The sequence below is a fragment of the Mytilus californianus genome, unplaced genomic scaffold, assembly GCF_021869535.1.
Source record: "Mytilus californianus isolate M0D057914Y unplaced genomic scaffold, xbMytCali1.0.p SCAF_8, whole genome shotgun sequence".
NCBI lineage: Eukaryota > Metazoa > Mollusca > Bivalvia > Mytilida > Mytilidae > Mytilus > Mytilus californianus.
The window spans coordinates 73,031,477-73,056,487 of record NW_026262734.1 but is presented as its reverse complement, the minus strand read 5'-3'; the positions used below and the strand labels follow the sequence as shown (position 1 = coordinate 73,056,487).

General features: G+C 30.5%; 1 protein-coding gene across 1 annotated transcript in view; it reads left to right on the top strand.

Moving 5' to 3' along the window:
* The window catches only part of LOC127712436 (uncharacterized), a 107,492-nt gene that overhangs the window by 75,638 nt on the left and 6,843 nt on the right, over positions 1–25,011 (top strand). Inside the window, exon 2 of the mRNA XM_052218878.1 lies at positions 24,380–24,539. The gene's annotated coding sequence lies outside the window, so the exon portion shown is untranslated. The remainder of the gene's footprint in view (positions 1–24,379; positions 24,540–25,011) is intronic.

Sequence of the window (25,011 nt, the reverse complement as noted above, 5' to 3'; positions counted from 1 at the left end):
GTACTTTAAATGGAAAGAAAACTCACAAATAACATATCATATTAGTTTAAAAGGGTCTTAGGCCAAGTAAGACTGAAAATAATTTAGGGTCAATTTAGGCCGTAGCACATATGTACATTTAAAAATGCATATTGAAGCTATAGGAAATAAAAATTTGTGTCTTTTCTATCATTTCTATACTCAGGTGACATGATACAATAAATCTGAGCACAAAAAGACTCTTGCATTCAACTTTTTTTGCTGACAGTATGGTCTGATACATAGATTTTTCACTTTTTAGTGAAAAACATGCATGTAATTTTAGTCGCAACAAGCTTATATTTGAACAACTTGCTATCCTACAGAAGAAAAGAAAGATATTATGTGACATGAAACAGGTACAAAAGACATTGTTAAGTGCTTTTTATACAAATTTAGTGAGGTCTTTATTATGGACTTCAACTTTTATGTTCCAAGCTCCTCACATTTAACTTGATCCAAACAGGGCGTTAGACGAGGGTCATATATACAACACATTTTGTACATATTGTTTGAGATAATCTTCTTTTCTGTAGATTCAGAGTTCACAAATGAGTAATACAACTGGATTGAAGCATAGAAACACAAATATTGACACATAAAAACCTGTCAGATAGAAAGTCAGAATGCCACTTATGCATCAAAATTGAAAAAGCTATGAAATGCTTATTTTGACCATAATATGCCCAAATTGGTCATTTTTGCAGAAATTCTATCAAATAAAAGTTTAAATCCTTTAGTTTTATGCTATTTGACAAATTGACACCATCAAATCATTCAGGGAAGTTGCCAAAGTACAGATTCTATATTTCCTGATTTCACCTCTTAGGTCCGAGTACACAGTTATTTCGTAGTGCATTTCTTTTAGACAATAAATGAAAATTAAAAAAATCCCACCTGCGCTTTCTCAATAATATTTTTACAGTGTGTTGTACTACTTTTGGGACAAATTATATCAAAATTATAGAAAACTTCATCGGCTCTAACTCAAAATATGGACAATTTTATGTTAAGGGGGTCTTCAAATCTTTTGACAGCTTCCGAAGTGCTAATTTTTAACATTTTTCAGCTGGACCAAATCACTACTTTACTTTAAAATTCATGACCCAAATTTTTTTACAGTGTCATTTCACCCCCCTACTTGCTATTTGAGTCATAAAACATGGAGAAATAAATTTGGAAGGGGTATAAAAAAAAATGGCAAGTAACACACTGTCCACACTAGGGACTACATTTGTGGACAACGAAAATTAAAGGACGATAACTGTGTACTCGGACCTAATAGGGTAGAAAAAGTTGACCAATCTTAATGAAACTTGGTATGACCAAAGCTTAATAAATTATAAGACTGCCTACAAAGTTTCATGGCAATAGGATATATATTATAGACAATATGACTAATTCTATATTCAACTTTGCGTGTTAAATGTAGATGTTAAAATTGAAAAATTTCAACTATCAACATTTGGGGCTTAAAAAATTTAAATACTGCAAAAAAATACTTTTTAAATGCCTTAATATATAAAATATTATGTATTAAAAGCAATTGAGTACTCATTTGATTTATCAGACTTATCATAATTATTAAAAAGTCAAATTTATATGAGCCTGTGCCTAAAAATGGAGGTTTTCCAATGAAGGGGGGCCTTACATGAAGATGTAATATTTTCCAGCAATTTTAAATTTGTAAAGCTTTTTGGTTATAAATAATCCTTACATATGTATTTAATGTACTTTAAATGGAAAGAAAACTCACAAATAACATATCATATTAGTTTAAAAGGGTCTTAGGCCAAGTAAGACTGAAAATAATTTAGGGTCAATTTAGGCCGTAGCACATATGTACATTTAAAAATGCATATTGAAGCTATAGGAAATAAAAATTTGTGTCTTTTCTATCATTTCTATACTCAGGTGACATGATACAATAAATCTGAGCACAAAAAGACTCTTGCATTCAACTTTTTTTGCTGACAGTATGGTCTGATACATAGATTTTTCACTTTTTAGTGAAAAACATGCATGTAATTTTAGTCGCAACAAGCTTATATTTGAACAACTTGCTATCCTACAGAAGAAAAGAAAGATATTATGTGACATGAAACAGGTACAAAAGACATTGTTAAGTGCTTTTTATACAAATTTAGTGAGGTCTTTATTATGGACTTCAACTTTTATGTTCCAAGCTCCTCACATTTAACTTGATCCAAACAGGGCGTTAGACGAGGGTCATATATACAACACATTTTGTACATATTGTTTGAGATAATCTTCTTTTCTGTAGATTCAGAGTTCACAAATGAGTAATACAACTGGATTGAAGCATAGAAACACAAATATTGACACATAAAAACCTGTCAGATAGAAAGTCAGAATGCCACTTATGCATCAAAATTGAAAAAGCTATGAAATGCTTATTTTGACCATAATATGCCCAAATTGGTCATTTTTGCAGAAATTCTATCAAATAAAAGTTTAAATCCTTTAGTTTTATGCTATTTGACAAATTGACACCATCAAATCATTCAGGGAAGTTGCCAAAGTACAGATTCTATATTTCCTGATTTCACCTCTTAGGTCCGAGTACACAGTTATTTCGTAGTGCATTTCTTTTAGACAATAAATGAAAATTAAAAAAATCCCACCTGCGCTTTCTCAATAATATTTTTACAGTGTGTTGTACTACTTTTGGGACAAATTATATCAAAATTATAGAAAACTTCATCGGCTCTAACTCAAAATATGGACAATTTTATGTTAAGGGGGTCTTCAAATCTTTTGACAGCTTCCGAAGTGCTAATTTTTAACATTTTTCAGCTGGACCAAATCACTACTTTACTTTAAAATTCATGACCCAAATTTTTTTACAGTGTCATTTCACCCCCCTACTTGCTATTTGAGTCATAAAACATGGAGAAATAAATTTGGAAGGGGTATAAAAAAAAATGGCAAGTAACACACTGTCCACACTAGGGACTACATTTGTGGACAACGAAAATTAAAGGACGATAACTGTGTACTCGGACCTAATAGGGTAGAAAAAGTTGACCAATCTTAATGAAACTTGGTATGACCAAAGCTTAATAAATTATAAGACTGCCTACAAAGTTTCATGGCAATAGGATATATATTATAGACAATATGACTAATTCTATATTCAACTTTGCGTGTTAAATGTAGATGTTAAAATTGAAAAATTTCAACTATCAACATTTGGGGCTTAAAAAATTTAAATACTGCAAAAAAATACTTTTTAAATGCCTTAATATATAAAATATTATGTATTAAAAGCAATTGAGTACTCATTTGATTTATCAGACTTATCATAATTATTAAAAAGTCAAATTTATATGAGCCTGTGCCTAAAAATGGAGGTTTTCCAATGAAGGGGGGCCTTACATGAAGATGTAATATTTTCCAGCAATTTTAAATTTGTAAAGCTTTTTGGTTATAAATAATCCTTACATATGTATTTAATGTACTTTAAATGGAAAGAAAACTCACAAATAACATATCATATTAGTTTAAAAGGGTCTTAGGCCAAGTAAGACTGAAAATAATTTAGGGTCAATTTAGGCCGTAGCACATATGTACATTTAAAAATGCATATTGAAGCTATAGGAAATAAAAATTTGTGTCTTTTCTATCATTTCTATACTCAGGTGACATGATACAATAAATCTGAGCACAAAAAGACTCTTGCATTCAACTTTTTTTGCTGACAGTATGGTCTGATACATAGATTTTTCACTTTTTAGTGAAAAACATGCATGTAATTTTAGTCGCAACAAGCTTATATTTGAACAACTTGCTATCCTACAGAAGAAAAGAAAGATATTATGTGACATGAAACAGGTACAAAAGACATTGTTAAGTGCTTTTTATACAAATTTAGTGAGGTCTTTATTATGGACTTCAACTTTTATGTTCCAAGCTCCTCACATTTAACTTGATCCAAACAGGGCGTTAGACGAGGGTCATATATACAACACATTTTGTACATATTGTTTGAGATAATCTTCTTTTCTGTAGATTCAGAGTTCACAAATGAGTAATACAACTGGATTGAAGCATAGAAACACAAATATTGACACATAAAAACCTGTCAGATAGAAAGTCAGAATGCCACTTATGCATCAAAATTGAAAAAGCTATGAAATGCTTATTTTGACCATAATATGCCCAAATTGGTCATTTTTGCAGAAATTCTATCAAATAAAAGTTTAAATCCTTTAGTTTTATGCTATTTGACAAATTGACACCATCAAATCATTCAGGGAAGTTGCCAAAGTACAGATTCTATATTTCCTGATTTCACCTCTTAGGTCCGAGTACACAGTTATTTCGTAGTGCATTTCTTTTAGACAATAAATGAAAATTAAAAAAATCCCACCTGCGCTTTCTCAATAATATTTTTACAGTGTGTTGTACTACTTTTGGGACAAATTATATCAAAATTATAGAAAACTTCATCGGCTCTAACTCAAAATATGGACAATTTTATGTTAAGGGGGTCTTCAAATCTTTTGACAGCTTCCGAAGTGCTAATTTTTAACATTTTTCAGCTGGACCAAATCACTACTTTACTTTAAAATTCATGACCCAAATTTTTTTACAGTGTCATTTCACCCCCCTACTTGCTATTTGAGTCATAAAACATGGAGAAATAAATTTGGAAGGGGTATAAAAAAAAATGGCAAGTAACACACTGTCCACACTAGGGACTACATTTGTGGACAACGAAAATTAAAGGACGATAACTGTGTACTCGGACCTAATAGGGTAGAAAAAGTTGACCAATCTTAATGAAACTTGGTATGACCAAAGCTTAATAAATTATAAGACTGCCTACAAAGTTTCATGGCAATAGGATATATATTATAGACAATATGACTAATTCTATATTCAACTTTGCGTGTTAAATGTAGATGTTAAAATTGAAAAATTTCAACTATCAACATTTGGGGCTTAAAAAATTTAAATACTGCAAAAAAATACTTTTTAAATGCCTTAATATATAAAATATTATGTATTAAAAGCAATTGAGTACTCATTTGATTTATCAGACTTATCATAATTATTAAAAAGTCAAATTTATATGAGCCTGTGCCTAAAAATGGAGGTTTTCCAATGAAGGGGGGCCTTACATGAAGATGTAATATTTTCCAGCAATTTTAAATTTGTAAAGCTTTTTGGTTATAAATAATCCTTACATATGTATTTAATGTACTTTAAATGGAAAGAAAACTCACAAATAACATATCATATTAGTTTAAAAGGGTCTTAGGCCAAGTAAGACTGAAAATAATTTAGGGTCAATTTAGGCCGTAGCACATATGTACATTTAAAAATGCATATTGAAGCTATAGGAAATAAAAATTTGTGTCTTTTCTATCATTTCTATACTCAGGTGACATGATACAATAAATCTGAGCACAAAAAGACTCTTGCATTCAACTTTTTTTGCTGACAGTATGGTCTGATACATAGATTTTTCACTTTTTAGTGAAAAACATGCATGTAATTTTAGTCGCAACAAGCTTATATTTGAACAACTTGCTATCCTACAGAAGAAAAGAAAGATATTATGTGACATGAAACAGGTACAAAAGACATTGTTAAGTGCTTTTTATACAAATTTAGTGAGGTCTTTATTATGGACTTCAACTTTTATGTTCCAAGCTCCTCACATTTAACTTGATCCAAACAGGGCGTTAGACGAGGGTCATATATACAACACATTTTGTACATATTGTTTGAGATAATCTTCTTTTCTGTAGATTCAGAGTTCACAAATGAGTAATACAACTGGATTGAAGCATAGAAACACAAATATTGACACATAAAAACCTGTCAGATAGAAAGTCAGAATGCCACTTATGCATCAAAATTGAAAAAGCTATGAAATGCTTATTTTGACCATAATATGCCCAAATTGGTCATTTTTGCAGAAATTCTATCAAATAAAAGTTTAAATCCTTTAGTTTTATGCTATTTGACAAATTGACACCATCAAATCATTCAGGGAAGTTGCCAAAGTACAGATTCTATATTTCCTGATTTCACCTCTTAGGTCCGAGTACACAGTTATTTCGTAGTGCATTTCTTTTAGACAATAAATGAAAATTAAAAAAATCCCACCTGCGCTTTCTCAATAATATTTTTACAGTGTGTTGTACTACTTTTGGGACAAATTATATCAAAATTATAGAAAACTTCATCGGCTCTAACTCAAAATATGGACAATTTTATGTTAAGGGGGTCTTCAAATCTTTTGACAGCTTCCGAAGTGCTAATTTTTAACATTTTTCAGCTGGACCAAATCACTACTTTACTTTAAAATTCATGACCCAAATTTTTTTACAGTGTCATTTCACCCCCCTACTTGCTATTTGAGTCATAAAACATGGAGAAATAAATTTGGAAGGGGTATAAAAAAAAATGGCAAGTAACACACTGTCCACACTAGGGACTACATTTGTGGACAACGAAAATTAAAGGACGATAACTGTGTACTCGGACCTAATAGGGTAGAAAAAGTTGACCAATCTTAATGAAACTTGGTATGACCAAAGCTTAATAAATTATAAGACTGCCTACAAAGTTTCATGGCAATAGGATATATATTATAGACAATATGACTAATTCTATATTCAACTTTGCGTGTTAAATGTAGATGTTAAAATTGAAAAATTTCAACTATCAACATTTGGGGCTTAAAAAATTTAAATACTGCAAAAAAATACTTTTTAAATGCCTTAATATATAAAATATTATGTATTAAAAGCAATTGAGTACTCATTTGATTTATCAGACTTATCATAATTATTAAAAAGTCAAATTTATATGAGCCTGTGCCTAAAAATGGAGGTTTTCCAATGAAGGGGGGCCTTACATGAAGATGTAATATTTTCCAGCAATTTTAAATTTGTAAAGCTTTTTGGTTATAAATAATCCTTACATATGTATTTAATGTACTTTAAATGGAAAGAAAACTCACAAATAACATATCATATTAGTTTAAAAGGGTCTTAGGCCAAGTAAGACTGAAAATAATTTAGGGTCAATTTAGGCCGTAGCACATATGTACATTTAAAAATGCATATTGAAGCTATAGGAAATAAAAATTTGTGTCTTTTCTATCATTTCTATACTCAGGTGACATGATACAATAAATCTGAGCACAAAAAGACTCTTGCATTCAACTTTTTTTGCTGACAGTATGGTCTGATACATAGATTTTTCACTTTTTAGTGAAAAACATGCATGTAATTTTAGTCGCAACAAGCTTATATTTGAACAACTTGCTATCCTACAGAAGAAAAGAAAGATATTATGTGACATGAAACAGGTACAAAAGACATTGTTAAGTGCTTTTTATACAAATTTAGTGAGGTCTTTATTATGGACTTCAACTTTTATGTTCCAAGCTCCTCACATTTAACTTGATCCAAACAGGGCGTTAGACGAGGGTCATATATACAACACATTTTGTACATATTGTTTGAGATAATCTTCTTTTCTGTAGATTCAGAGTTCACAAATGAGTAATACAACTGGATTGAAGCATAGAAACACAAATATTGACACATAAAAACCTGTCAGATAGAAAGTCAGAATGCCACTTATGCATCAAAATTGAAAAAGCTATGAAATGCTTATTTTGACCATAATATGCCCAAATTGGTCATTTTTGCAGAAATTCTATCAAATAAAAGTTTAAATCCTTTAGTTTTATGCTATTTGACAAATTGACACCATCAAATCATTCAGGGAAGTTGCCAAAGTACAGATTCTATATTTCCTGATTTCACCTCTTAGGTCCGAGTACACAGTTATTTCGTAGTGCATTTCTTTTAGACAATAAATGAAAATTAAAAAAATCCCACCTGCGCTTTCTCAATAATATTTTTACAGTGTGTTGTACTACTTTTGGGACAAATTATATCAAAATTATAGAAAACTTCATCGGCTCTAACTCAAAATATGGACAATTTTATGTTAAGGGGGTCTTCAAATCTTTTGACAGCTTCCGAAGTGCTAATTTTTAACATTTTTCAGCTGGACCAAATCACTACTTTACTTTAAAATTCATGACCCAAATTTTTTTACAGTGTCATTTCACCCCCCTACTTGCTATTTGAGTCATAAAACATGGAGAAATAAATTTGGAAGGGGTATAAAAAAAAATGGCAAGTAACACACTGTCCACACTAGGGACTACATTTGTGGACAACGAAAATTAAAGGACGATAACTGTGTACTCGGACCTAATAGGGTAGAAAAAGTTGACCAATCTTAATGAAACTTGGTATGACCAAAGCTTAATAAATTATAAGACTGCCTACAAAGTTTCATGGCAATAGGATATATATTATAGACAATATGACTAATTCTATATTCAACTTTGCGTGTTAAATGTAGATGTTAAAATTGAAAAATTTCAACTATCAACATTTGGGGCTTAAAAAATTTAAATACTGCAAAAAAATACTTTTTAAATGCCTTAATATATAAAATATTATGTATTAAAAGCAATTGAGTACTCATTTGATTTATCAGACTTATCATAATTATTAAAAAGTCAAATTTATATGAGCCTGTGCCTAAAAATGGAGGTTTTCCAATGAAGGGGGGCCTTACATGAAGATGTAATATTTTCCAGCAATTTTAAATTTGTAAAGCTTTTTGGTTATAAATAATCCTTACATATGTATTTAATGTACTTTAAATGGAAAGAAAACTCACAAATAACATATCATATTAGTTTAAAAGGGTCTTAGGCCAAGTAAGACTGAAAATAATTTAGGGTCAATTTAGGCCGTAGCACATATGTACATTTAAAAATGCATATTGAAGCTATAGGAAATAAAAATTTGTGTCTTTTCTATCATTTCTATACTCAGGTGACATGATACAATAAATCTGAGCACAAAAAGACTCTTGCATTCAACTTTTTTTGCTGACAGTATGGTCTGATACATAGATTTTTCACTTTTTAGTGAAAAACATGCATGTAATTTTAGTCGCAACAAGCTTATATTTGAACAACTTGCTATCCTACAGAAGAAAAGAAAGATATTATGTGACATGAAACAGGTACAAAAGACATTGTTAAGTGCTTTTTATACAAATTTAGTGAGGTCTTTATTATGGACTTCAACTTTTATGTTCCAAGCTCCTCACATTTAACTTGATCCAAACAGGGCGTTAGACGAGGGTCATATATACAACACATTTTGTACATATTGTTTGAGATAATCTTCTTTTCTGTAGATTCAGAGTTCACAAATGAGTAATACAACTGGATTGAAGCATAGAAACACAAATATTGACACATAAAAACCTGTCAGATAGAAAGTCAGAATGCCACTTATGCATCAAAATTGAAAAAGCTATGAAATGCTTATTTTGACCATAATATGCCCAAATTGGTCATTTTTGCAGAAATTCTATCAAATAAAAGTTTAAATCCTTTAGTTTTATGCTATTTGACAAATTGACACCATCAAATCATTCAGGGAAGTTGCCAAAGTACAGATTCTATATTTCCTGATTTCACCTAATAGGGTAGAAAAAGTTGACCAATCTTAATGAAACTTGGTATGACCAAAGCTTAATAAATTATAAGACTGCCTACAAAGTTTCATGGCAATAGGATATATATTATAGACAATATGACTAATTCTATATTCAACTTTGCGTGTTAAATGTAGATGTTAAAATTGAAAAATTTCAACTATCAACATTTGGGGCTTAAAAAATTTAAATACTGCAAAAAAATACTTTTTAAATGCCTTAATATATAAAATATTATGTATTAAAAGCAATTGAGTACTCATTTGATTTATCAGACTTATCATAATTATTAAAAAGTCAAATTTATATGAGCCTGTGCCTAAAAATGGAGGTTTTCCAATGAAGGGGGGCCTTACATGAAGATGTAATATTTTCCAGCAATTTTAAATTTGTAAAGCTTTTTGGTTATAAATAATCCTTACATATGTATTTAATGTACTTTAAATGGAAAGAAAACTCACAAATAACATATCATATTAGTTTAAAAGGGTCTTAGGCCAAGTAAGACTGAAAATAATTTAGGGTCAATTTAGGCCGTAGCACATATGTACATTTAAAAATGCATATTGAAGCTATAGGAAATAAAAATTTGTGTCTTTTCTATCATTTCTATACTCAGGTGACATGATACAATAAATCTGAGCACAAAAAGACTCTTGCATTCAACTTTTTTTGCTGACAGTATGGTCTGATACATAGATTTTTCACTTTTTAGTGAAAAACATGCATGTAATTTTAGTCGCAACAAGCTTATATTTGAACAACTTGCTATCCTACAGAAGAAAAGAAAGATATTATGTGACATGAAACAGGTACAAAAGACATTGTTAAGTGCTTTTTATACAAATTTAGTGAGGTCTTTATTATGGACTTCAACTTTTATGTTCCAAGCTCCTCACATTTAACTTGATCCAAACAGGGCGTTAGACGAGGGTCATATATACAACACATTTTGTACATATTGTTTGAGATAATCTTCTTTTCTGTAGATTCAGAGTTCACAAATGAGTAATACAACTGGATTGAAGCATAGAAACACAAATATTGACACATAAAAACCTGTCAGATAGAAAGTCAGAATGCCACTTATGCATCAAAATTGAAAAAGCTATGAAATGCTTATTTTGACCATAATATGCCCAAATTGGTCATTTTTGCAGAAATTCTATCAAATAAAAGTTTAAATCCTTTAGTTTTATGCTATTTGACAAATTGACACCATCAAATCATTCAGGGAAGTTGCCAAAGTACAGATTCTATATTTCCTGATTTCACCTCTTAGGTCCGAGTACACAGTTATTTCGTAGTGCATTTCTTTTAGACAATAAATGAAAATTAAAAAAATCCCACCTGCGCTTTCTCAATAATATTTTTACAGTGTGTTATACTACTTTTGGGACAAATTATATCAAAATTATAGAAAACTTCATCGGCTCTAACTCAAAATATGGACAATTTTATGTTAAGGGGGTCTTCAAATCTTTTGACAGCTTCCGAAGTGCTAATTTTTAACATTTTTCAGCTGGACCAAATCACTACTTTACTTTAAAATTCATGACCCAAATTTTTTTACAGTGTCATTTCACCCCCCTACTTGCTATTTGAGTCATAAAACATGGAGAAATAAATTTGGAAGGGGTATAAAAAAAAATGGCAAGTAACACACTGTCCACACTAGGGACTACATTTGTGGACAACGAAAATTAAAGGACGATAACTGTGTACTCGGACCTAATAGGGTAGAAAAAGTTGACCAATCTTAATGAAACTTGGTATGACCAAAGCTTAATAAATTATAAGACTGCCTACAAAGTTTCATGGCAATAGGATATATATTATAGACAATATGACTAATTCTATATTCAACTTTGCGTGTTAAATGTAGATGTTAAAATTGAAAAATTTCAACTATCAACATTTGGGGCTTAAAAAATTTAAATACTGCAAAAAAATACTTTTTAAATGCCTTAATATATAAAATATTATGTATTAAAAGCAATTGAGTACTCATTTGATTTATCAGACTTATCATAATTATTAAAAAGTCAAATTTATATGAGCCTGTGCCTAAAAATGGAGGTTTTCCAATGAAGGGGGGCCTTACATGAAGATGTAATATTTTCCAGCAATTTTAAATTTGTAAAGCTTTTTGGTTATAAATAATCCTTACATATGTATTTAATGTACTTTAAATGGAAAGAAAACTCACAAATAACATATCATATTAGTTTAAAAGGGTCTTAGGCCAAGTAAGACTGAAAATAATTTAGGGTCAATTTAGGCCGTAGCACATATGTACATTTAAAAATGCATATTGAAGCTATAGGAAATAAAAATTTGTGTCTTTTCTATCATTTCTATACTCAGGTGACATGATACAATAAATCTGAGCACAAAAAGACTCTTGCATTCAACTTTTTTTGCTGACAGTATGGTCTGATACATAGATTTTTCACTTTTTAGTGAAAAACATGCATGTAATTTTAGTCGCAACAAGCTTATATTTGAACAACTTGCTATCCTACAGAAGAAAAGAAAGATATTATGTGACATGAAACAGGTACAAAAGACATTGTTAAGTGCTTTTTATACAAATTTAGTGAGGTCTTTATTATGGACTTCAACTTTTATGTTCCAAGCTCCTCACATTTAACTTGATCCAAACAGGGCGTTAGACGAGGGTCATATATACAACACATTTTGTACATATTGTTTGAGATAATCTTCTTTTCTGTAGATTCAGAGTTCACAAATGAGTAATACAACTGGATTGAAGCATAGAAACACAAATATTGACACATAAAAACCTGTCAGATAGAAAGTCAGAATGCCACTTATGCATCAAAATTGAAAAAGCTATGAAATGCTTATTTTGACCATAATATGCCCAAATTGGTCATTTTTGCAGAAATTCTATCAAATAAAAGTTTAAATCCTTTAGTTTTATGCTATTTGACAAATTGACACCATCAAATCATTCAGGGAAGTTGCCAAAGTACAGATTCTATATTTCCTGATTTCACCTAATAGGGTAGAAAAAGTTGACCAATCTTAATGAAACTTGGTATGACCAAAGCTTAATAAATTATAAGACTGCCTACAAAGTTTCATGGCAATAGGATATATATTATAGACAATATGACTAATTCTATATTCAACTTTGCGTGTTAAATGTAGATGTTAAAATTGAAAAATTTCAACTATCAACATTTGGGGCTTAAAAAATTTAAATACTGCAAAAAAATACTTTTTAAATGCCTTAATATATAAAATATTATGTATTAAAAGCAATTGAGTACTCATTTGATTTATCAGACTTATCATAATTATTAAAAAGTCAAATTTATATGAGCCTGTGCCTAAAAATGGAGGTTTTCCAATGAAGGGGGGCCTTACATGAAGATGTAATATTTTCCAGCAATTTTAAATTTGTAAAGCTTTTTGGTTATAAATAATCCTTACATATGTATTTAATGTACTTTAAATGGAAAGAAAACTCACAAATAACATATCATATTAGTTTAAAAGGGTCTTAGGCCAAGTAAGACTGAAAATAATTTAGGGTCAATTTAGGCCGTAGCACATATGTACATTTAAAAATGCATATTGAAGCTATAGGAAATAAAAATTTGTGTCTTTTCTATCATTTCTATACTCAGGTGACATGATACAATAAATCTGAGCACAAAAAGACTCTTGCATTCAACTTTTTTTGCTGACAGTATGGTCTGATACATAGATTTTTCACTTTTTAGTGAAAAACATGCATGTAATTTTAGTCGCAACAAGCTTATATTTGAACAACTTGCTATCCTACAGAAGAAAAGAAAGATATTATGTGACATGAAACAGGTACAAAAGACATTGTTAAGTGCTTTTTATACAAATTTAGTGAGGTCTTTATTATGGACTTCAACTTTTATGTTCCAAGCTCCTCACATTTAACTTGATCCAAACAGGGCGTTAGACGAGGGTCATATATACAACACATTTTGTACATATTGTTTGAGATAATCTTCTTTTCTGTAGATTCAGAGTTCACAAATGAGTAATACAACTGGATTGAAGCATAGAAACACAAATATTGACACATAAAAACCTGTCAGATAGAAAGTCAGAATGCCACTTATGCATCAAAATTGAAAAAGCTATGAAATGCTTATTTTGACCATAATATGCCCAAATTGGTCATTTTTGCAGAAATTCTATCAAATAAAAGTTTAAATCCTTTAGTTTTATGCTATTTGACAAATTGACACCATCAAATCATTCAGGGAAGTTGCCAAAGTACAGATTCTATATTTCCTGATTTCACCTCTTAGGTCCGAGTACACAGTTATTTCGTAGTGCATTTCTTTTAGACAATAAATGAAAATTAAAAAAATCCCACCTGCGCTTTCTCAATAATATTTTTACAGTGTGTTATACTACTTTTGGGACAAATTATATCAAAATTATAGAAAACTTCATCGGCTCTAACTCAAAATATGGACAATTTTATGTTAAGGGGGTCTTCAAATCTTTTGACAGCTTCCGAAGTGCTAATTTTTAACATTTTTCAGCTGGACCAAATCACTACTTTACTTTAAAATTCATGACCCAAATTTTTTTACAGTGTCATTTCACCCCCCTACTTGCTATTTGAGTCATAAAACATGGAGAAATAAATTTGGAAGGGGTATAAAAAAAAATGGCAAGTAACACACTGTCCACACTAGGGACTACATTTGTGGACAACGAAAATTAAAGGACGATAACTGTGTACTCGGACCAGAGGCTTTTTTAAAAGAGCAAACTAAAAAAATTAAAAAAAATACTTTTCAGTTTTTTGGCAGTTAATCAGTAGATACAATCCTGGTTTTAATGTTTTTTTACGCATCAATTCATTTGTCAAACCTTCCATAGAATTTTATTAAACTTTGACAGAAGCTTTTTTATGATTACGAAATTATGTCCGAAGCAAAAGTTTGACCTTGTTGACGGTCCAACGATTTACAGAAAAGAGCGATGATTTACAGAAAAGAACAGAAAAGGACCGAAAAGGACCAAAAAGAACAGAAAAGAACCGAAAAGGAGCCAAAAAGAGCACATATATATTTATTATAAAAATGTATATATATATATATCGTAGAGTTGTCACTTGTTTAGACGTACTTATCATATAATTATTTCTGTGACTGCATCTAACGATCCTTTACGACAGATAATTTAGCTAATCTGCAATCAATACCATCTTCTTGACTAAAATATCATGTACTATGTTACAACTCTAGATTCTACTGACGAGGAAAGGTAACACCAGGCCACCGAAAGCTGATTTTTAGGTGATGTTAGGAATCGAAACGGTATTTGGAAGGCCATATAATTTACCTCAATTTAGGATAGACTCTTGAAATTTGAAGAGTCGAAATAGGATGAACGGATTATATAAACCCGAAGGCAAATGTAATACAAGCCCAAACGAAAAATTAAAAACAAGTCTAAATTGAAAACAAAGTTCAAACCTATGATTGCGTTGGATAAAAACCGCAATTTATATACGTGTGCATGGTAAACAAATTTCTTGGTAGAGGGTCTAAATACAGCACAAACAACATTTTCCAAAAGACCAAAAAAGTGAAAAAGTATATTTTAACAAAACGCATTTGACTAGCAGGTCGAACAACGGATGTTCTTAAACACTGCTGATATATATATATACACGAATTTTGATATTGTTAACAATTCCTCGTAATAAAAAAGCGCATAATTCAAACATAGATTGTACATTTTACAGGGATATGTGGACACAAAAAAAAAGAGACAGTATAACTTGGTTTTTAGTAATATTTTGTTTATATATGTATGATAATTTATCATTTATATTTTTTATCAAGGATTTTAATCTGATTATTAAAATATTTGTTCGTATGCATATTATATTTTTAAATAGTAATATCTTGATAGATTTTGCTGTAAATAGACTTAATTATATCAACAAAAATAAATGAAAAGCAAATACTATCGTAATATTAATGTTTACCCTAACATTTAAAAAAAACGTTTTTAGTTTGTTTATATATATAAAGATGTAGGCAAATTGCCCGGTGTCATTTGGTATGGTAATATAAAATCAAAGTACTGAAGTACTGAACATCGGATGACCACAAGTTCTTGAGGATGGTCAAAAGCACTTGTCTCAGAAAAAAACAACATATCTCTTTACCTAAAACTGAGGTTAATGTACAGAGATATATTTTTTTCTGAGACAAGTTCGTGCGTGGATGATGAATAAATGACAGGAAATTCAACTTCACCGTAATAACTATTATATTGTAGTGATACAAATCAGTATACACTGAGTTGTTGTTTATATTATATTAAAATAACAGTTACATATATATATGATTTGAATCCATTTGTATATCATTCTATTCTACTATTCTAAAAATAGTGCAATGCAAGTGCATGGTGGACACTTTTCTGTAAAAATTCGATTTTTCTCAAAAGCACTTGTCTCAGAAAAAAACAACATATCACTTTACCTAAAACTGAAGGTTAATGTACAGAGATATATTTTTTCTGAGACAAGTTCGTGCGTGGATGATGAATAAATGACAGGAAATTCAACTTCACCGTAATAACTATTATATTGTAGTGATACAAATCAGTATACACTGAGTTATTGTTTATATTATATTAAAATAACAGTTACATATATATATGATTTGAATCCATTTGTATATCATTCTATTCTACTATTCTAAAAATAGTGCAATGCAAGTGCATGGTGGACACTTTTCTGTAAAAATTCGATTTTTCTAAGATTGGATACGAGTAGGCATTCATATTTTCCCGCAAAATCAATTACAGAGTTACCGGTCCTTGACGGTATTTTCACAAAACGTTCTTTGAGATATTCTTCCGCATGCTTTAACACAATTTTTCGGTACGTGTGCATTGATATTATCAATGATTTTTTACTTATATATATATATCTAACTACAAAACATTTTCATATTATTAATTTATGTTGTAAACAAAAATATTTTTATCAGTATTCATTGAAGAGATGTATTTATATCAAACGTTAAGGAATGTTATTTTGCACTCGTTTATGTGCGCGTATTTATCATGTTTATAGATCGGTTACAAACCCAAAACTAATTTACATAATGGAAATCTAGGCGATAGCAATACATCGGGATGACCTCAAGGTCATCGCGATGTAAAAATATACAAGTCAACATCACCATTTCCTCTCGGATGTTAAATGTCTAATAAATTTGTTAAGGTGCCACGATGACATGTGATTTAATCATGATAATCGTCACCTTAAGATTAATAAAAAAGGCTTTCTGAATGTGCCTGTCCCAAGTCAGGAGCCTGTAATTCAGTTGTTGTCGTTTGTTGCTGTGTTACATATTTGTTTTTCGTTCAATATTTTGTACATAAATTAGGCCGTTAGTTTTCTCGTTTGCATTGTTTTACATTTGTCATTTCGGGGCCCTTTATAGCTGACTATGCGGTATGGGCTTTGCTCTTTGTTGAAGGCCGTACGGTGACCTATAGTTGTTAATTTCTGTGTCATTTGGTCTCTTGTGGAGAGTTGTCTCATTGGCAATCATACCACATCTTCTTTTTTATATTGTTTTCTCACTTGTTTTCAAAATTAGAAAAATGGTGAAATAATTGTAAATCTCGATATCGAAAACAGTACCCCTGCTGTATCTGTAGTAAGGATTGTGAATGTACAGATTCCGTCCTCTGCTTTGGTTGTGGAAAATGGGTGCACAGTTACGGTGTCGGCAAAGGAATGTCATCAGAATTGACAAAATAATGGGCAACGAGAGGACTAAAATTTTACTGCAAATTATGCTGTTTTGATCCGGAAAGAGAAATTGAACAAGAGATCTTAGGAGAATGAAAAAGTGAGGAAATGCATACGGAGATTGAAAATTGATTGGGATAGGGAAGAGAAAGCGGATGAAAGATGCAGTCGATATTGTTAAATACTTAAATAAATACGACACATAAACTAATGTATGAGCTTTTTCAAAATTCATTTGAATAGCCCCTACCTGTAGTATAGTCATCCGACCCTACCTGTAATCATATGAGGGTAATTTTTCACATGTAAGTTAGTCCTGTCGCAGTATAAGGTTTCAAAACCTAATAAGAAACTTTTATGGAAACTATCTTTTCATTTATAGACTTTAATGATTTTAGCAATTTGCTAGTCTTCTTCGATTACAAAAAAAAATCGATTTCCTTTTCGGTCCTTTTCGGTTCTTTTTGGTCCTTTTCTGTACATTTTGTAAGTTGTCGCTCTTTTCTGTAAGTCGTCGGACCCAAAGTTTGAAAATTTATTTCGTTCTTTTTTCAGTATTGTCTGATGGATAGACTTAGTTTGTTGTGGTTACCATTTACAGACCGTCTGCAGGGATTAACCTTTTGACATAATTAATGTGTAAACCGACATGAATTGTTATGAAATTTGGACAGAGGCTATTCTTCAAGATCAAGAAATAGCATTTTAAGAAAATCTTTTGATTTTTTTTTTAAATTCTGAATTTTATGGATAAATGGATTCACTTTAACATTGACAGCAGTATTCGCAGACGAAACCGTCCGCAGGGTTCCGCGGAACCTTTTACGAATTTTTATTTATATCTATTTTTGGGAGGGCAGGGGCAGGGGGTAATGCGAAACCTTACGAAAGGACATCCCCACTCCAAAATCAAGCAATGGTAGAAGAATATTTGTTTAAGAAAAACCTTTAAAAAATCGGATAAAAATGGAGGTGCAAGGTGCACAATTGCATTATATGATTAAAATTTTGAGAAAGTTTCAATAAATTCTAATCAGGGGATTAAGAGGAAATACGGATACTTCCCTCCCCTAATACAGCAATAGCAAAGTCAATGACTAGCTAATGGAAAACACATAAAAACTCGCATCAAAAACAAAATAGGTGTGCACAATGGCATTATATGGTTAAGAACAGGAGACAAACTTACAAAGTACATATAAGAAGAATAACATTTGACCAATGTGGACGCTGTTTTCTCAATGACATTGGCTATTTGTATTATAAATTTATATTATAAATTCATAGACAGTTGGGGAAATGTAAAGTATTTGACTGTATATATTATGAAGACAAATTATGTCATAATTCTTTATTGTTTTTGTACGTTTTTTCCTAATCGTTTATCAAAATGATCAATCGTTTGGGATGTTTAACGTCCTGAACGGCAACTAAAGCTGTAATTGGGACAGTATTTTAATGATAATACAATACACATACAAATATTTTAATGTCATACAAATCTTCGAGATTTGTGACAAAATGAACAGATTAGACAGAGAAAAAATCCAACCCAAAATGACAGGGAAAACATATCCTTAAAAAATGAAAGCAATCTAATCTATTCATATATAAATACAAATATAGTAATATAAATGAATCAAGAGTCACTGTCCTCAGTTCAAATGCTTGTTTGCTTTGCTTTTGAGGTTGGTGGGAAGATGAGATATGTGTTTTTATCATTTTTGTGCCATGTATTAAAATCTTGTATATTTTTTTATACTTTTCCAAAAAAGTCACCTCTAAGTTTTGATTTTATTTTACAGTATAAAATAAAATGACTTGCATCATCCACTGTATAAAGGGATTAACATAGTCGAATTGTAATCGCTAATTATCAATTTTTGTAATATTGGTTCTTTTTTCAAAAGAGTAGGAATTTAAGTTTCAAATCTAAAATTTTACTTCATATTTTTGTAAAGATACAATTTACTAGTATTGTCTTTATGATTAAAGCTTTTTCTGTATAGAAATTTAAAAATTGTTGTTAACTTTTAATTTTTTTACCAATTTTTTGTCATTTTTACATTGGATGAACGTGAGGTCATTCCGGTGTATTGCTATTATTATGCAAATTAGTTTTGGGTTTTCAACTGATCTATAAAAATTATAGATCCGCGGACATTATCTAGTGCAAAATAAAATTCCTTATCGCTTGTTTTAAATTCATTTTTTTCAATGGATACTCCAAAAAATATTTTTTTTAAACACAATGTTTTGTCGTAAGAAATATTTATAAATAAGTCAAACAATCTTTAATATCTATGACGTACCGAAGAATTGTTGTTGCGGATGAATACCACGAATGCGCATTCATCAAGAGCGAGCTTGAAAGAAACAGGAGGGGCGATCAATACAGGAAATTATACACAGAAAGGTAACAGTTGAACGTCAAACGCCTGAATCTGACAGATAAAGGTTAATCTGTCGACACAAAAAGTTCCCGTATGTAAAATGTTTACGCCCACCTATAATTTTTTTCTACGGCATCTTTGAGAATGATGTTCCGTTCTGTAGGAAATTAAAACATTAAATTAACTAAAACACAGAATAGTAAGTGTAGAAAACAAATTAAAAGATATATTTGCACATGACTGGTTATGCATGATACGCTGGCAATGTGCGCAATGTCCTTTAATCCAAGATTGAAAATTAGTTTGTTTCCTACGTCAAAATGGCGGATTCCAATGTTAACATTTTTCCATCAATTTGAGAGCTGACACAAATTCGTATCCAATCATTAATTTGCATATTATGTACAGTGTAGGGTAGCTTATCCAATGGATTTACTGTTACAGTTTCCCACAAAAGGGCCCCCCCCCTTTCTTGATCCGCATATGTAATACACCTTGCCTAAGAAATAGGTCTAACTAGGTTCAGGGACTTCCTTTACTAGGTCCTTATTAAAAAAATGAGGTTGTAAGGATGTAAATTACCACATTTACATTACAGCATTTTTTTGCATTTGATATTTTTCATATACATGTATGTACAAAAAGAACAAAAGAGTATATATGAACATACATGGGTTTAATTCCCACCCTAGGCATTAATTTTAATACTTATAGGTTGGAGCAAATAGGGCAGATTGCAATAGACCATAATGTGTCTAAAAATGCTTTTTGATGTTGCCAAGTCCTCAACATCCTTTTTTCTAAGTATACAGCAGCTCCTCTAAGGATTAGTAAGGGAACACTTTATATGTTGTCTTGTCTTTTATGTCTCTCTTATTTCCTTATTTATATTATTATATTTCTTATATTCTCATGTACATAAGCTAAAAAGCTACAATTCCTCTTTTTCCTCATCTGCCTGAAAACAATGAAATGTATTCATTGTTGATGTCTGTAAAGTGACGTATAACTGCTAACAGACATGACACACACATTATTTAGACTCTGGTGGATAGTTTTTAGTCTGTTATCTCATTGGCAATCATACCACATCTCTTTATTTTAGTACAGGTTAAGTATATAAAGTACTTAGTGACTAACCAACATTAAATCATTTGAAAGAAAAATTCTGCAATGATTTCAGTTTACATATATCAACAATAATATTGTGTCATTATGTTTATAAAGACCACTGTAATTGTGAACTCCCATGAGTGTCTTATGCAAAATTAATAACTTCCCTAATGAATTCTCTGCTAATGAATAGTATATAGATGTTAAAAAAAAACCAAATGTATGTACTGAATACAGACTAATATTTTGGGCTATTAATTCAAAAATAATTGATGTTTTTTAATTAATTGAATAACAACTTATTGCAATAATCATGATGATACAAACTAGCATTCTGATATGTGATACATATATAACTTTATACAGCTATTTTTCTGAAATTGTAATGTATGTCATAAAAAAAGAGATTTTTGGTAAAAGTTAGCAAAATTGTCAGTATTTCAACCACATTCATGACATATAGGCCTAGGAAACTTCAATTTTTAAGCGCAGAGATTGACAAGCTAAGTCATGACTGTAAATTCAGAAATTATCATGAGGTTTTTATTAAAGTAAATAATGCGATTAAATTGTTTATCGCAATAGAAAGAACTTGCATTCTGATTTGATACTATGAGATTTTTTCTGATATTAGAATAATAAATATCTCATTGTTGTCTTGACCTCATTTTCATAGTTCAGTGACTATTAGAAGAATTATTTGCTATGTTGATTCTCTATTATAAGTAATAAGATAACGATTTTTGTATGTGTGCAACTAGTAAGGTCATAATGCCAGTCTAACAATCAGTCTCATTTGACCTCGTCAACATTTCATGGATAATTCACAAAGTTAAGTTTCCTAGTTCAAGTCCATATCTCAGATATGATAGCAAATTATATTATGTGTACTATATTGTAAGGTGAACATATCTGTCTGGCAGGTATTATATAAACACCTGTCATTTATCCATAATCCAACACAACTTGAGGTCATCCGATGTTCAGTACTTCAGTACTTTGATTACCATTGTAGACATCAACATTGGATAGGCTGATATCCAGTTGAATGTATTAGAGAAAGTAAAAATGGCTACGTTGGTATATTTGAATTGTTTACATCAGTTTCTATGGTCTTTAAAAGTTTAATTAAGGGGCATAATTTAGAATTTTTGCATCTAAAATACGTGTTTATTATATATAATACTCAAATTATAGTATGGAGCTTCGTGATATTTGTAAACTATTGATTTAAAGAAAAATTTTCACAAAAGAGCTCTTACGTAGGTGCAAAAACATGTGGATCTTTAATATGTATAAGCATAAATTCCACAGAAAAAATCCACAGAAAGATAAAATATTGATCCTTTTAAGCATTAATTTGCATCTCTGTCGCCTGCAATACATTTTTGTGGGGAAAATTCTAAAAATGGACAAACAATCTTATCGAAAAAAGGAGGAAGTCGGATATACCTTTTTTACGTTCATGAGTATTTGAGTTGATTGTTTTGTTTTGAAAACGTATACAGCAAAATTATTAGATACATCATCTCGCTTCAGATTCAATTATTTGTGTATATTTAGGCTATATTTTGATATAATGGCATTAAAAGTTCAAAGTATCAAAAAATGTTGAATATATGGGTCAAGTGAAATACCTTTCTAATGAGTCATAACAATACAGTAGGTCTGTTTAAATAACAAAAAATAAGCTTCGTGCTATTACAAATGTAAAAACTTGATGTGTATTTCTGACTTATTTTGTTTTTTTTTTAAATTCGTTTAGTCGTTTTTCAAATGAAATTAAGGCATGTTAACTATTTTATTCATGAAATGTACTTAAAAAATAAAAATCGCAAACAATGTTCACCCCCAGAAAAGAGACTTCACAAAAATCACCAAATATATTGCCATACTGAAACTCGATTGTTTAGTTTATATACTGTTTGTATAAATATGCACTTTTTTCGTGAAAATATAATCCATTTAGTAAATAGTAATGTCGTCAACTACCGCTAGGGGGGGGGGGAGGGAATAATTGGAAATAAGAAACCTGCTTAAAGGGGCATTAGCTACGAGTTATAAAATAAATTAAAATATGTTTTTTTTTTGTTCAATCATCAATGAAAGTGAAATAGTGAAATAATATTTCGCTTTTAGCAGCCAGTTTGGTTCAATTTTGTCAAAATAAGATAAAAAAAACATCGCTGAAGAATCATTCACTTGCAAGTAAATAATTCGACCTCATTGAATCCGTATTTATGTTACCTTCAATTTAACCCCTTAGCTAGAGATGGGTTACGTATAAATTAGGCGTGTTCAGTTATTAAAAAGAAAAGAATGTCAACATTGAAAGTGAAACAAGGGTAAACCATTTAATTGACTGATTCGATCCACAAAAACTCATTCTTATACGGGTAAAAACGATGATCAACATATATTTTTAACCTATAATATGAAATCAAACAGACATAGAAAAATGCAATTGCACGAGTTCGCTATCTATTTATATCTATATTTATGTTTATATCGGGTTATATGACCGTCGGCAGTCTTCGGAGATCACCTCGATGGTTAATCAAATGGCGTCTAGACTAAAATACACACAAAATGCTGATACATATTATCGAGTCCATGCATTGTAAATTGTTTATTTTAGACTTTTTATAATCAAGATATACGTTTTAGTATGTTATAAATCAAATATGAGAATTTGAGTCAAATCGGTGAACATGAATTTGACAGCTAATGACCCTTTAAATTCCTGAACTTAATCTTATTGCGTTAGATCACGTAACAGTCCTAGCGGGTGTGTTTTGCGGCCTTGACAGGCTAATAAGCCCACGCACGGTCGTTTAAAATAATGAAGAAAACATTACAAAGTATAATCGTAGCATTTCATTAGTTTACTTATATATGTAAGAAAATGATATTTTGCCTTATCCTTTATTAACCATTCAACTGCTTGTCAGAATATGAACATATATCAAAACAAATAACATAAGTTTTGTTCGCATAAAAAAACTGGACCGAACCGATGCAATTTTTTTGAGGTGGAAAAATAACTTCCCTTTTTGGCTATAGAAGAATTTAAGTAATCATCAAAACTGGAAAATAAACTAAACAATATTTACAGAATATAACCTTTGGATGAGGAAAAATATATCAAAATGTATTTTAAAATATCAACTGCAACTCGTATATGAAGCTTTTTATTGAGATACTTAAAAGAGCTCACAAAAAAGAAATCAGTTAATAACCTTTGCATATATTTTTTTGTTATCAAAGTTATCGTTATCATGTTACAGAACCAATGTTTATGTGTCATCATTTTATTAAAATCTAGATTGCTGCTTAATATCAAATCAATATCGTTTTTACATTTATGTAGTAGATCAATTGCCCAATTTTCATTCGTATTTCGGGAAATATTTTTAATTGATATGCCTATAAATTGTGAATACATTTATCCTTTTGATTACCCTAGGACACTTAAGTCATAGAGAATAGACGAGAGAATCAAACTGAATGTGACAGAGGATAGACGAGAGAACCAAATTGAATGTGACAGAGGAAAGACGAGAGAACCAAACTGAATGCGACAGAGGATAGACGAGAGAACCAAACTGAACGTATTCCTTTAAAAAGTAAGTAATCAATCAGCATTGTTATATTGTCACCCGGCATACAATGTATAAAGAACAATCAAATTAGATTATCCTTCAAAGTCCTTTCATTAACTATTTAGAAAAGAAATCTTTAATGCTTTGATTCTAATATTATCTCAAAAGCTGGCTGTAACGAAGAATCACTACTCAAGAAAGAATGTCTATTGAATAAAAATGTGTAAAAACAATACGTCGAAGTGAACAAACAACTGCATGAAACAAAAAAATAACAGCAATAAAATAAAAACCTCAACGCTATCATAAATTTTCTTATTTACCGAATCCTTCAACTTTTGATGATAAATGATAACGTTTATATGTAAACGAAAATACGTATTGGTGATGTTCACTTTTGCGTAGGATAATCTCCGAAGTTACCATGTGCGTTTTGCTGTAATTTGTGTACTACACATTAGCTAGAGGTATAGGGGGAGGATTGAGATCTCACAAA